Source organism: Lepisma saccharinum, chromosome 11, assembly GCF_977018435.1.
Source record: "Lepisma saccharinum chromosome 11, izLepSacc3.1, whole genome shotgun sequence".
NCBI lineage: Eukaryota > Metazoa > Arthropoda > Insecta > Zygentoma > Lepismatidae > Lepisma > Lepisma saccharinum.
This window is the reverse complement of record NC_139239.1, coordinates 21,539,367-21,549,653: the sequence shown is the minus strand read 5'-3', so window position 1 is coordinate 21,549,653 and position 10,287 is coordinate 21,539,367.

Genomic DNA, 10,287 nt, shown 5'->3' with positions numbered 1-10,287 from the left:
TCCCTTGGGGCTTCCGGTGCTTAGCCCCTAAATAAAAACGGACGTATTCACGTAATTATCAATCACCATAACGCATAACTATCGCACAGTCTTTTAAAAGGCGATTTTTACCCACGTAAATTCATCGTCTGTTGCAGAGAGAGGAGGGGAGAGTGCAATGGATTTGAGTGCTGATTCGGGGCTAGCTTCGTTGCGTCGCGTCCGATCTCGCGTGTTGTTCTGCAGTGTTTTGGTGGCTTTCATTCGCTATGTTTGAGTGAGTTTGGCAGGGTTGATGTTCGAACACAAATTGATGAAGGACATAGGCTGTCAATTACAAGACACAATGAATTTGTCCGGAAAAATAGGCATATATTAAATAGAATTATCGATTGCTTAAAATTCTGTGGTCGACATGAACTTGCTCTACGAGGACATAATGAAAGAGAACAATCTTTAAACAGAGGCATCTTCCCAGATTTATTATCCCTTCATAGAAGAGGGAAAACTAAAGAGGGAACTTCGTGTCCTTTATTGTAGTGAAGGGTTGAAAAACATAAACTCTATCAGTAGATTGCATTCATTTTTTATTTAAAATTATTTAGAGGGTACTTTTTCAGAAACAGTAAAAATGACAAACATAGTTTTAATAACTCCAGTGGGAACAGCTGAATCTGAACGATGTTTCAGCACATTGAAGCGTATTAAAACCTGCTTAAGAAATGCAACGGGACAAGATAGACCAAATGCCTTGGCAATTGCTTACAATAGAGATAGAATAAATTTCAAACATAGAGGGCTTCAACGAAAAAGTAATAACAAAATTTGCTGAGCAGAAGAACAGGAGTCAACGTTCGTAGAAAGGTATGTTTCACAACAATACCTGTTTCTTTTGTAATCATGTGAATTGTCATTATATTTTAAATTCTTTAAAAAAATAAGTCCAGTTTTGTAGTTTAGAAGATAAATACCCGTTTTTTTTGTAATTCATGTAATTTGTCATTACATTTTAAATTCTTTCAAAAAAGTAAGTCCAGTTTTGTAGTCTAGAAGAAAAAAATACCTATTTTTTGTAATTCATGTGAATTGTCATTATATTTCAAATTCTTTAAAAAATAAGCCCCGGCCAAATTTGAGGCCACGAGACGCCACTGGGTAATATGGTATATTTTATTTTGTAAGCGCTATATTTTTTCATATTTCAACATATAAAACATTTCTGATTCTAAAATGGCGTAACAAAACGATTCTTTCACCTTTTACTAATATTTTTAAATCCCAGACTATCAGTAATTGTAGAGTATTTCTAGGTATAAGTTTCGTAACGAAGTCTTTCAAATATAGTGCATGGTTGGAGAGGGCCGAGGTGCCAAATATGGGGCAAGTCGCCACACTATGTCAACAGTTTTAAAATTAGATATTTTGATCTGAAATTATCGTAGCAGCTATGTACTTGGTATGAAATCAGTCTGAGCTTTACATGTCTTTTCTGATCAATGGACCCTCTTAGATGTTTCAGATTTGAAAGAAGAACCTAAGACTCAAGACGACCCCCCCACTACCCCCCAGCCCCGAGATGTATAAAATATTGATGATGCCTAGGGTGACCAGACATATACATTCAAAAAAGAGGACAGAGCATGGTGAAAAAGGAGGACAAAGTCATAAAAAAGAGGACACCAAAAAAAAAAATGGCAACGCATTTTGCCATTACTCAAAATGTAATCAATGTAAAAAAACTACCAACACTTTGCTCACATATAATTCTGATGGTTTTTCAATGATTTCTTCTTACCTTTAAGCAACGAAAGCAATCTCCTAATCTACTAATTAACACATGACAATCATAACTAAGAATATCTATATTTTGAAGCACAGAATTTTAATATTTTTCCAATTCTTGGATATTAGATATCCCCATAAGTGAAAGCAAATGTAAGAGTAATCTTTGCTTTAACTTATTTCCAAAACCGAATTTAAAGTTTAAGTAGTTTAGATTGGGTCAAGAAATATGATTTTAATGCCACGAACATTTCTATCACTCTTTCAACAGCAGGAGAAAGTGAGAGCGCTCTTGTAATTTACCTCATATTCCTTTCTTCCATCCTTTAAAAACTGGATATTTTCTTGCAAGATCATTGATGAATTTACACTTTCGCTTCGTTATTTCATAAAAGTAAACTTAATAGTTAAAATTCTCACTACGCGTTTCTCTATCGCCTATGTATGACTCGAAATTGAACTGGCCGACATCTGTGACGGAATGGTTAGCACACCGAGCCAGAACGCTAGTGGTTCCGGGTTCGAATCCCAGACTGGGCATGTGTGTTCTTTGTGAGTATCCCTTCATGAAAATCATCATATCATCACTCATCCTCATCCTCATCTTCGAACATTTTTTTAAATCCCGACCTTAAGGACGGGAAAAATTCGCAATTTTCCGACCAAGTGGGGAAATTTTCGGGACGGGAAATGTTTAAAATTTCCCGATGCTGGGGAAATCACGAATTTTACACGTATTTCCCTTAAGAAGCTTTTTTTCTGAAATTTCTTAAACAAAAGCTAACAATTTCTGAGAAGTGTCAAGACACTTACAATGCAAAAAAACATCAAGAATTAACCACTTTCAAAAATGACCATTTGGAAGTTCACGACTTTTCGGGATCCCGAGCTCTCGGAAAATACCGAATGGTCATTTTAAAAAGTCGTTAATTCTCGAAGTTTTCTACATTGTAAATATCTGGAACTTCTCGGAAAATAATAGTTTTTATTCCAGAAATGCAAAAACAATCACTTAAGGTGAAAACGACGCGTAGAATTCGAGATTTCCATAGCTTCGGGAAATTTCGAACATTTTCCGTCCCGAAAATTTCCGAGAAATTGCGAGTTTTTCCCGTCCCGAATGTCGGGGATTTGAAAAATTTCCAGTCCAGATCCCGTCCCTACCAAAAAGAAAAAAAAATTGTCCGCACACCCCTAGTTACTGATGACAGTCGGGAAGTGATCTTGTTCAGCTCCCAGATGCTAGGTGAGCATTGCTTGAATATTTAACGTGCCCCAAGTGATATGATGATCCTTATGTGTGGAAGCATTCTCTATGCAGCATATTTGCTACGGTCGATGCTATACTCTTCCCAAAAAAAAAGGAGGACATTTACCGATTTCTAAGATATCCGCCCGGACGCCGGACAGACACCTAAAAAGGAGGACATGTCCGGATAAAAGAGGACGTCTGGTCACCCTAATCATGCCTCGAAATTGCCACCTAACCTCCCAACATAAAAATAAGTCACCCGTGAACATAAGAATGAACGGTGTTACCTCTCTCCGAGGTCTAAAACTAAGCCATCAGCCCTAAACATGACGTTTAAAATAAAACAGTAAACTTTTAATAAATCTAAATGGCCAAGAAATAAATGTTCCTCCCTTCCCACGAGAAGAAGTTGTTCATACACTCCAAAGTTTGCAGCGTTAAAGCCCGAAAGGTGTATCGGAACGATACTTGTCTGTCTCTAGTGTCGTCTTTTTATATCCTTTCACACAGAAAATATAAATTAGTAAAGAAAACGTAAGGAGAGAAGTAAAACTTACCAATCTCTTGATTCTATATCAGGCGACTAATTGCAGTGCACTGATGCGCGATCTTGCAGTCGGTCTACTTTCTGCAAATTATTTAAATGTATATAAACCATATATGCACAGTTATATCGCTTGGTGTGGAAGGAAATCCACACTCATCACTACAATATGTAGAGTAAATGCCGAAACACGTCCTCTGCAGTTATTCTACTCTGAACAATGACCGGGTCGTCTGACCAAGTCTAAATTTGGAAAGGGAAGGTGAGATTAGCTTAGGTTTGAATTTCCAAGAACTTACAAGGTGCTCCTTTTCTCATGGCCGATGACCTTTTTGACAGCAAGGGGTCTCTAAAGAAAGCTCCTCGTGTTCGGAAAGTGCACCGGAAGATTTAAAGTTAAGCTGCCCTCTGTGCCCCTCCCCGGTGCATTGTTATATGCTAGCGCACTTGTAGGTACAAAACTTGGCAGGCTTCTAACAAAATTGGAAACAGAAGCAGCGAATTCCTACGGGGATACTTGATTTGCAGAGACCTGACTGCGATGTCACGTGCTTCTTGATGTTAACGGAAACTTGAGTGGACGTTCACAAATCTAGTGCAAAAATATTTTTCCAAATATTCTTCACAACCAAGATAAGTTGAAATATATGTAGTCTGATTTCTTAGGCGTGACTGGGGGGAGGGGGAGCAAAATATTAATCTTGCCTGTGGCTTCTTCACATCAGGCAATATTGATAGCACTTGTGGGTAGAGGCGGAACAACCAAGGGAGGAACTTTCATTTCTTGGCCATTTAGATTTATGAAAAGTTTACGATTTGTTTTAAACGTCATGTTCAGGGCTGATGGCTTAGTTTTAGACCTCAGAGCAGGGGCGGCGCTAGAATTTTTCGACAGGGTGGGCAGAAACTGTATATTGATAAATTAGGGTGGGCAGTATGTACAAACGTAAGGCATTAGGTGAGTTTGACTAACACGAATCTCCCCCTCCCTCTCTCTCACTCGAGATTTCCCTCTTACCTTGTGTAGAATGCGATTTGGATACAAGGAATTCATCAAAGCTAATCATCGTATTTTTCTTACAGATCATTTGGGCTGTAAGTGTGACCTTTTCGAACACACTCAAATGCCAACCTCCCTCCTGAATAGTACACCCTGGAAACTGTATTCTTGTAGGCAAATGAATATCTGGCGCCTGTACCCAGAGGCGTCCGGAAGGGGGGCCGTGCCTCCCCTGGAAAATGAGATTCAACCAAAAAATATATATTTTTCACATATAATTTCATTCCAGCCACGATAATATGTGTTAATTATTGCATGAATATGATAAATTCAAATTTAAGCATTGTTTTTTTAGGGAACAACACTATTATTGGGCAAAATGTGGCTTGTTTGTTAGATTAGATTAGATTTAGATTAGATTTATTTTCTTTTTGTGCGAGCCATAGGCTGTACGCACTACATATTTTTGATTTTTCTACACTATTTTGTTACATTTAGTCTTCGTTTAAGCTGTCTCTTACTTTGTTCCCTATATACACATTCTTCCCCTCCCTCGACAGTTCTTCTTTCAGTCTTTCTCCTCACTTCTCTTTTCCTGCACTCTCACCAAAACACGCATACATGTTGCTTTACACACACTTACACTATAAAGATGGCTCGTCTGGAGCATGATCACTCATTTCGCTGCCTTCTCTAATAGCTTTCCCCCGCCGTTCTCTTACCTCTCCCAGGTATTTCCCCACTTGCTGTGCCGCTTCCTTTATCTTTATTCTGTCGTCTACCACTTCTATCATCTCCCTGCCTGTTAAGTTTTTCATCCATTTGTCCCTTAGGTCACGTGTAGAAGGGCAATTCAGTAGGATATGCTTGTCCGTCTCCTCCCCATCGCACAAAGGACATATCGTTTCCCCTGCTTCGTTTCTCTTTCTTAGTTGTTTCCATCCCCCTAATCTGAACCATGCCAGCGCGCCTCTTTCATTTTTTCCCACGACCTGGATATATTTCGCTTTCCCCCATTCTCTTACTCTTAGCTGTTCCCTGATTGAGGCCTTTGTTTGGCAGTCTGCTATTATTTCTTGCCTGTCTATGTCCAGTAACCTGTCCCTGATTTGATTTTCTGTTGAGATGCCCCCCCTTCCTCCCTCTTCCCATACCCAACCCATTCCGCTATTATATAAGAGATTTTTCACTTCCAGGCCCCAGCTGTAAACGTTATGCTCTCTTGTCTGTATTTCCAAACATTGTCCCCTCAGCGTAGTTTGGCCCTCTTGTGATAATCGCATCCAATATTTAACAACCCTCATCCGTGCTTGTACCGCGTCTCTGTTCAGTCCCAATTCCTTAAGAATCCCACAGTTGGCCGTGCCTCTGCTTACGCCCATTACTCTCTTATAAAATTCTGTTTGTATGCCAATTATTGTGTTGTCCCCCCTTAACTCCCACAGTTCTATTCCATAGTTTAATGTACCCAACACTACTGATGAATAGAGGTTTTGAATGACCGGGAAAGGCATTTGAGGTGCCTTATTTATTGTCCTTATGACTTGTTCTATTGCAAATTTTGTTTTAGTTTTTCTTGCCCTTATGTGGTGTGTCCAACTCCCTGTCATGGAGAGCGTTGCCCCCAGGTATGTGAAGTTTTTAACCCGCTCGATTAACTCTCCCCCGTATGTCCATGTCTCTTGTCTGCTAAATATGTAGCCATTTTTGAAAGCAATAATTTTTGTCTTTTTAATGTTTACCTTCATTTTATATTTGATGCACCCCTCATATATGCTATCTATGCCCCTTTGAAGACCCTCTATTGTCTCGGACAAGATGACTATGTCGTCTGCATACATAAGGACTGGTATACTTTGCACTCCTATACATGGGATAGAATCCTGGTCCATGTTAATTTCATGCGCTACCCAATCTATGAACAGTGAAAATAGCACTGGTGAAAGGATGCATCCTTGTTTGAGTCCCCTGAGCGAAGGCTGCAGTGCCGAGACTTGGTTTCCTTCGCATCTTACTCCGAATTCTACCCTCGCATATATTGCTTGCAGTGCTCTGATCATGCGCGCGGACATTCCCTTCTCATACAATTTTCCCCACAAAATATCCCTATGAACTTTGTCGAATGCTTTTTCAAAATCAATGAAACATGCGTATAATTTCCCCCGCTTCTGTTTTATTTTCCTCTGTACGAGAGTTTGTAATATGAATATGTTGTCTAACGTGCTGTACCCTTTCCTGAAGCCCGCTTGTAGTGGTGAAATTTTGTCGAATATTTCTGTCCATTTCTGGATCCTACGGTTTAAGATGTGTGTGTAAATTTTACTCCATATAGGTAATAAAGAAATGCCCCTGAAATTGTTTGCGTCATTTCTGTCCCCTTTCCCTTTATAAATAGGACAGATTATGGAGTTTGCCCAGTCCTTCGGAAAGTACCCCTCTTTAAAAATCTTGTCCATTAATTTGCTTTGTGCTTCCACCATATGAATGTCAGTTTCGTTGGCTTTGAAAAATTCCGCCCCAATGGAGTCAAGTCCTGCCGCTTTCCCCTTTTTCAGTTTCCTTATCGCCATTTTTATCTCGTCGACCCCTATAACTTCAAGGTTGAGGCTTCGAAGTGAAAGGTTGTGTTGAAGGTGAGCTCCGGAGTGCGTAGTGATGGGTTCAAGCCGTTCATTTGTGCGAGTCGACTCATGAGCGCTCGCTCACTGAGAAGAGTCGTTCAAATGAGTCGTTCAAAAGAGTCGCCAAGCTTATTTTTCTCGAAACACATGCCTGAAGAGGGGGAAGGGGGTAGGAGGTTTTGAAGCAGATGATTGTATTTAAGTAAACGAACACAACGTACGTCCTTCAAGATTAATAAATTGTATTGCATTTTTGTGTATGTGTGTGTGCGTGTAGCCGACTAGATGGCCAAGATTCTGAAGTAATCGACATTTGATCTTGCCACAGAAGTCCCCGGGTTCTAGTCCCGGTCTGGTCAAGGATATTCTTTACGAGTGTCCCTTCATCTGTATCATCACGCATCATCCTCATCGTCGCGATTACTTAAAATTTGAAGAAAAGCGGCATAAAATAAGAAAAATACAAATACGATTCTGTATGTGTATGGATATACATATATGTGTAAACAGTAAACACACACACACACAAACAAAATTTATTGCACATACTTGTTTTCATTACTCTGCCTCATGAGTGAGATTTTCTATATTTGTATCTTGTTTCAGTTTACATTTCATGCTGCGGATAATGCAAATTATGCAGTACGATAGCATACACAGAAATGCTATATAATTATATCAACCTTTTATTAGTAATAACGTGCATTTACATATTCTTCCTTTTTTTCATTCGATCACTGGTTTTAATATCGCAACAAATGTGAGAAAGCGAGTCAACAAAATGCACTCCAGATCTGCGCTGCGACACATCATCGCTCGTTCACGACTCTTGAAACAGCACGAAGAGTCACAGCACAGTCCCACGACTCTTTCCCCATCATTCGTTCACGACTCTCGAGCTCGAGACGGCACGAAGAGTCATTAAGCACCTTAACGACTCGCTCGCCTTAGCGACTCTTCTGCTCACTCATCGTTCACGACTCTCGAGACGGCACGAAGAGTCGTGGAGCACCTTAACGACTCGCTCGCCTTAGCGACTCTTCTGCTCACTCATCGTTCGCTCGCGAGTCGCGAGCTCTCTTACACAAGGCGCGGCGGCGGCAGTCTCGCCAGCAGACTGGATCTACAGTTTAAAGTAGGATCCACCCGCTCGCTCTCCGCGGATGGCTAACAGCTGTGTTTAAGAAATATATATCGCTCTTGAACATTATCCATGTCCATCCCATATCCATAGCTTTTTGTTGTTCTACAGTCATTCAATATAAGTTTCTGCCAATATCATAATGTATGATCGAATTTCTATAAAGCGGGCCAAATTATACGTATGTATTTTTTTTTAATGTTGCTTTCTACTAGTAAAACACCTTAACACGTAGGCTCACCGCAGATGGCCAACAGCTGTTCATATCACTCGTGAACATGACCCATGTCCATCTTACGTAGTTGTTCCTAATTCTGCAGTCATTCAATAAAAGCTTTTTTGCAGTATCATGTACGATGAGATTTATGATTAAACTTCTATATTTATTCTTTAATGCTGTTTTCATTAGTAAAATATTTACACGTTAAGGTTAATGAAATATTTCACGTCATATGAAAACGATTTTGTCAGACAATGTTTAAAGTCCACTTTTATGCTCCAATAGGCTAATCGGGTCTCCCCGATGGCGTAGTGATAACGTCGCCGGTAATCAAGGGGTACCGTGTTCAATACAAAGTGGAGGTTCGGATCCTCCTTTAAACTGTAGGTCCAGTCCCGACTATCCTATCTGCACATAAAGGCTAATCGGAATATTGTAATCAAGAGGTCTGTGCCTAACACCTTCTCAAAATTTTTACAAGACTCCCCTAATATTTTTTACTAACATTTAATTTCTTGTAATTTTAGCGCTAATGGTTTGGCCGAACTTGAAACTACAGGACAAATTTGTTGGCTGTTCTTCGCTGCCCGTCATGGGCTGAGGTTGCGCGCTCTCTCTCTGCAAACAACACTCGCGAGTCGACTCTTTCCTTCGTTCAAATAGTCGCTAAGGTGTGCCACGACTCTTTGAACGAAGGAAAGAGTCGACTCGCGAGCATGCTCCTTCCCCTCTCATCGTACACGGCACGTTTCAGCCAGCTTTACGGGAAAAGGAACAGAGAGGACCCCCCCTCCCTCTCCTCTCCAGTCCCCATTTGCTGCCCGCAGAATCGACTTGCTTTCTTTCAAAAATTCCGGCCGCCAGGCGAGTATACACTTGCGCATGCGCCTTCCTCGCAAAATTCGTGGAAAGGAGAGGGAATAATGGAATAATAGTTGCTTGGCGGGCGGAGGAGTCGTGGCACACATACGACTCTTTGAACGTGTCGTTCAATTCTGGTGAACGAGTCGTTCACCGCTCACAAGAGAGAGTCGTTACTTTTGAACGACTCGTTCACGAACGACCCATCACTAGGAGTGCGGCAGTGCCAGATTTCACGATGGGGGTAGATCTCGTCACATGGCGGGTGCGAATCGGGAGGTGTGGCTTCAGAGGAGGAAAGAGGAGGCTGAAAGAAAAGGAACCCGAGATTAACGGCTTCTTCGCATACGGTGTGGTGGTGTTGGTGCTACTTCTAAGGGGCGGGGGTAGAACCAAACCCAGGACCTGGAAGATCGCTGGATGAACTTTATGTTTTGGTGGAAACAGGATAGGAGAGTCTCAAGGGCTTGTTTGTTGCCCCCCTGGAAAAAAGATACCTTCCTTGCCCCTCCCTGGAAAAAATTCTGCGGACGTCCATGCCTGTAACCGCAGCCAAGATATTCCTCTTTGCGTTTTGTGTGTCCCTGCGTGTTTGTGTTCGTCCCTTCATGACGTTCGTAATTACCATTCAATCTTACCGTCACCAATGGTCAACACTAGCAGAAAATCGACTTGAAATATAACAAAGAGGCAAATCAGTCTTGATTACTTTCCACAAATAGAGTATCAACAGTTCATAGCACTTCGAAAGTTGAGGTAGTAATTTCAACTCCACAAGGCTTAATTTTTTATCAAAACAGAGTATTCCGCGAACAACGACGTGGTTTTATCTACTGTAAATCTCAAATATTTTTGTCCGTACATGAAAGAAGTAGTTTAAATCTCAG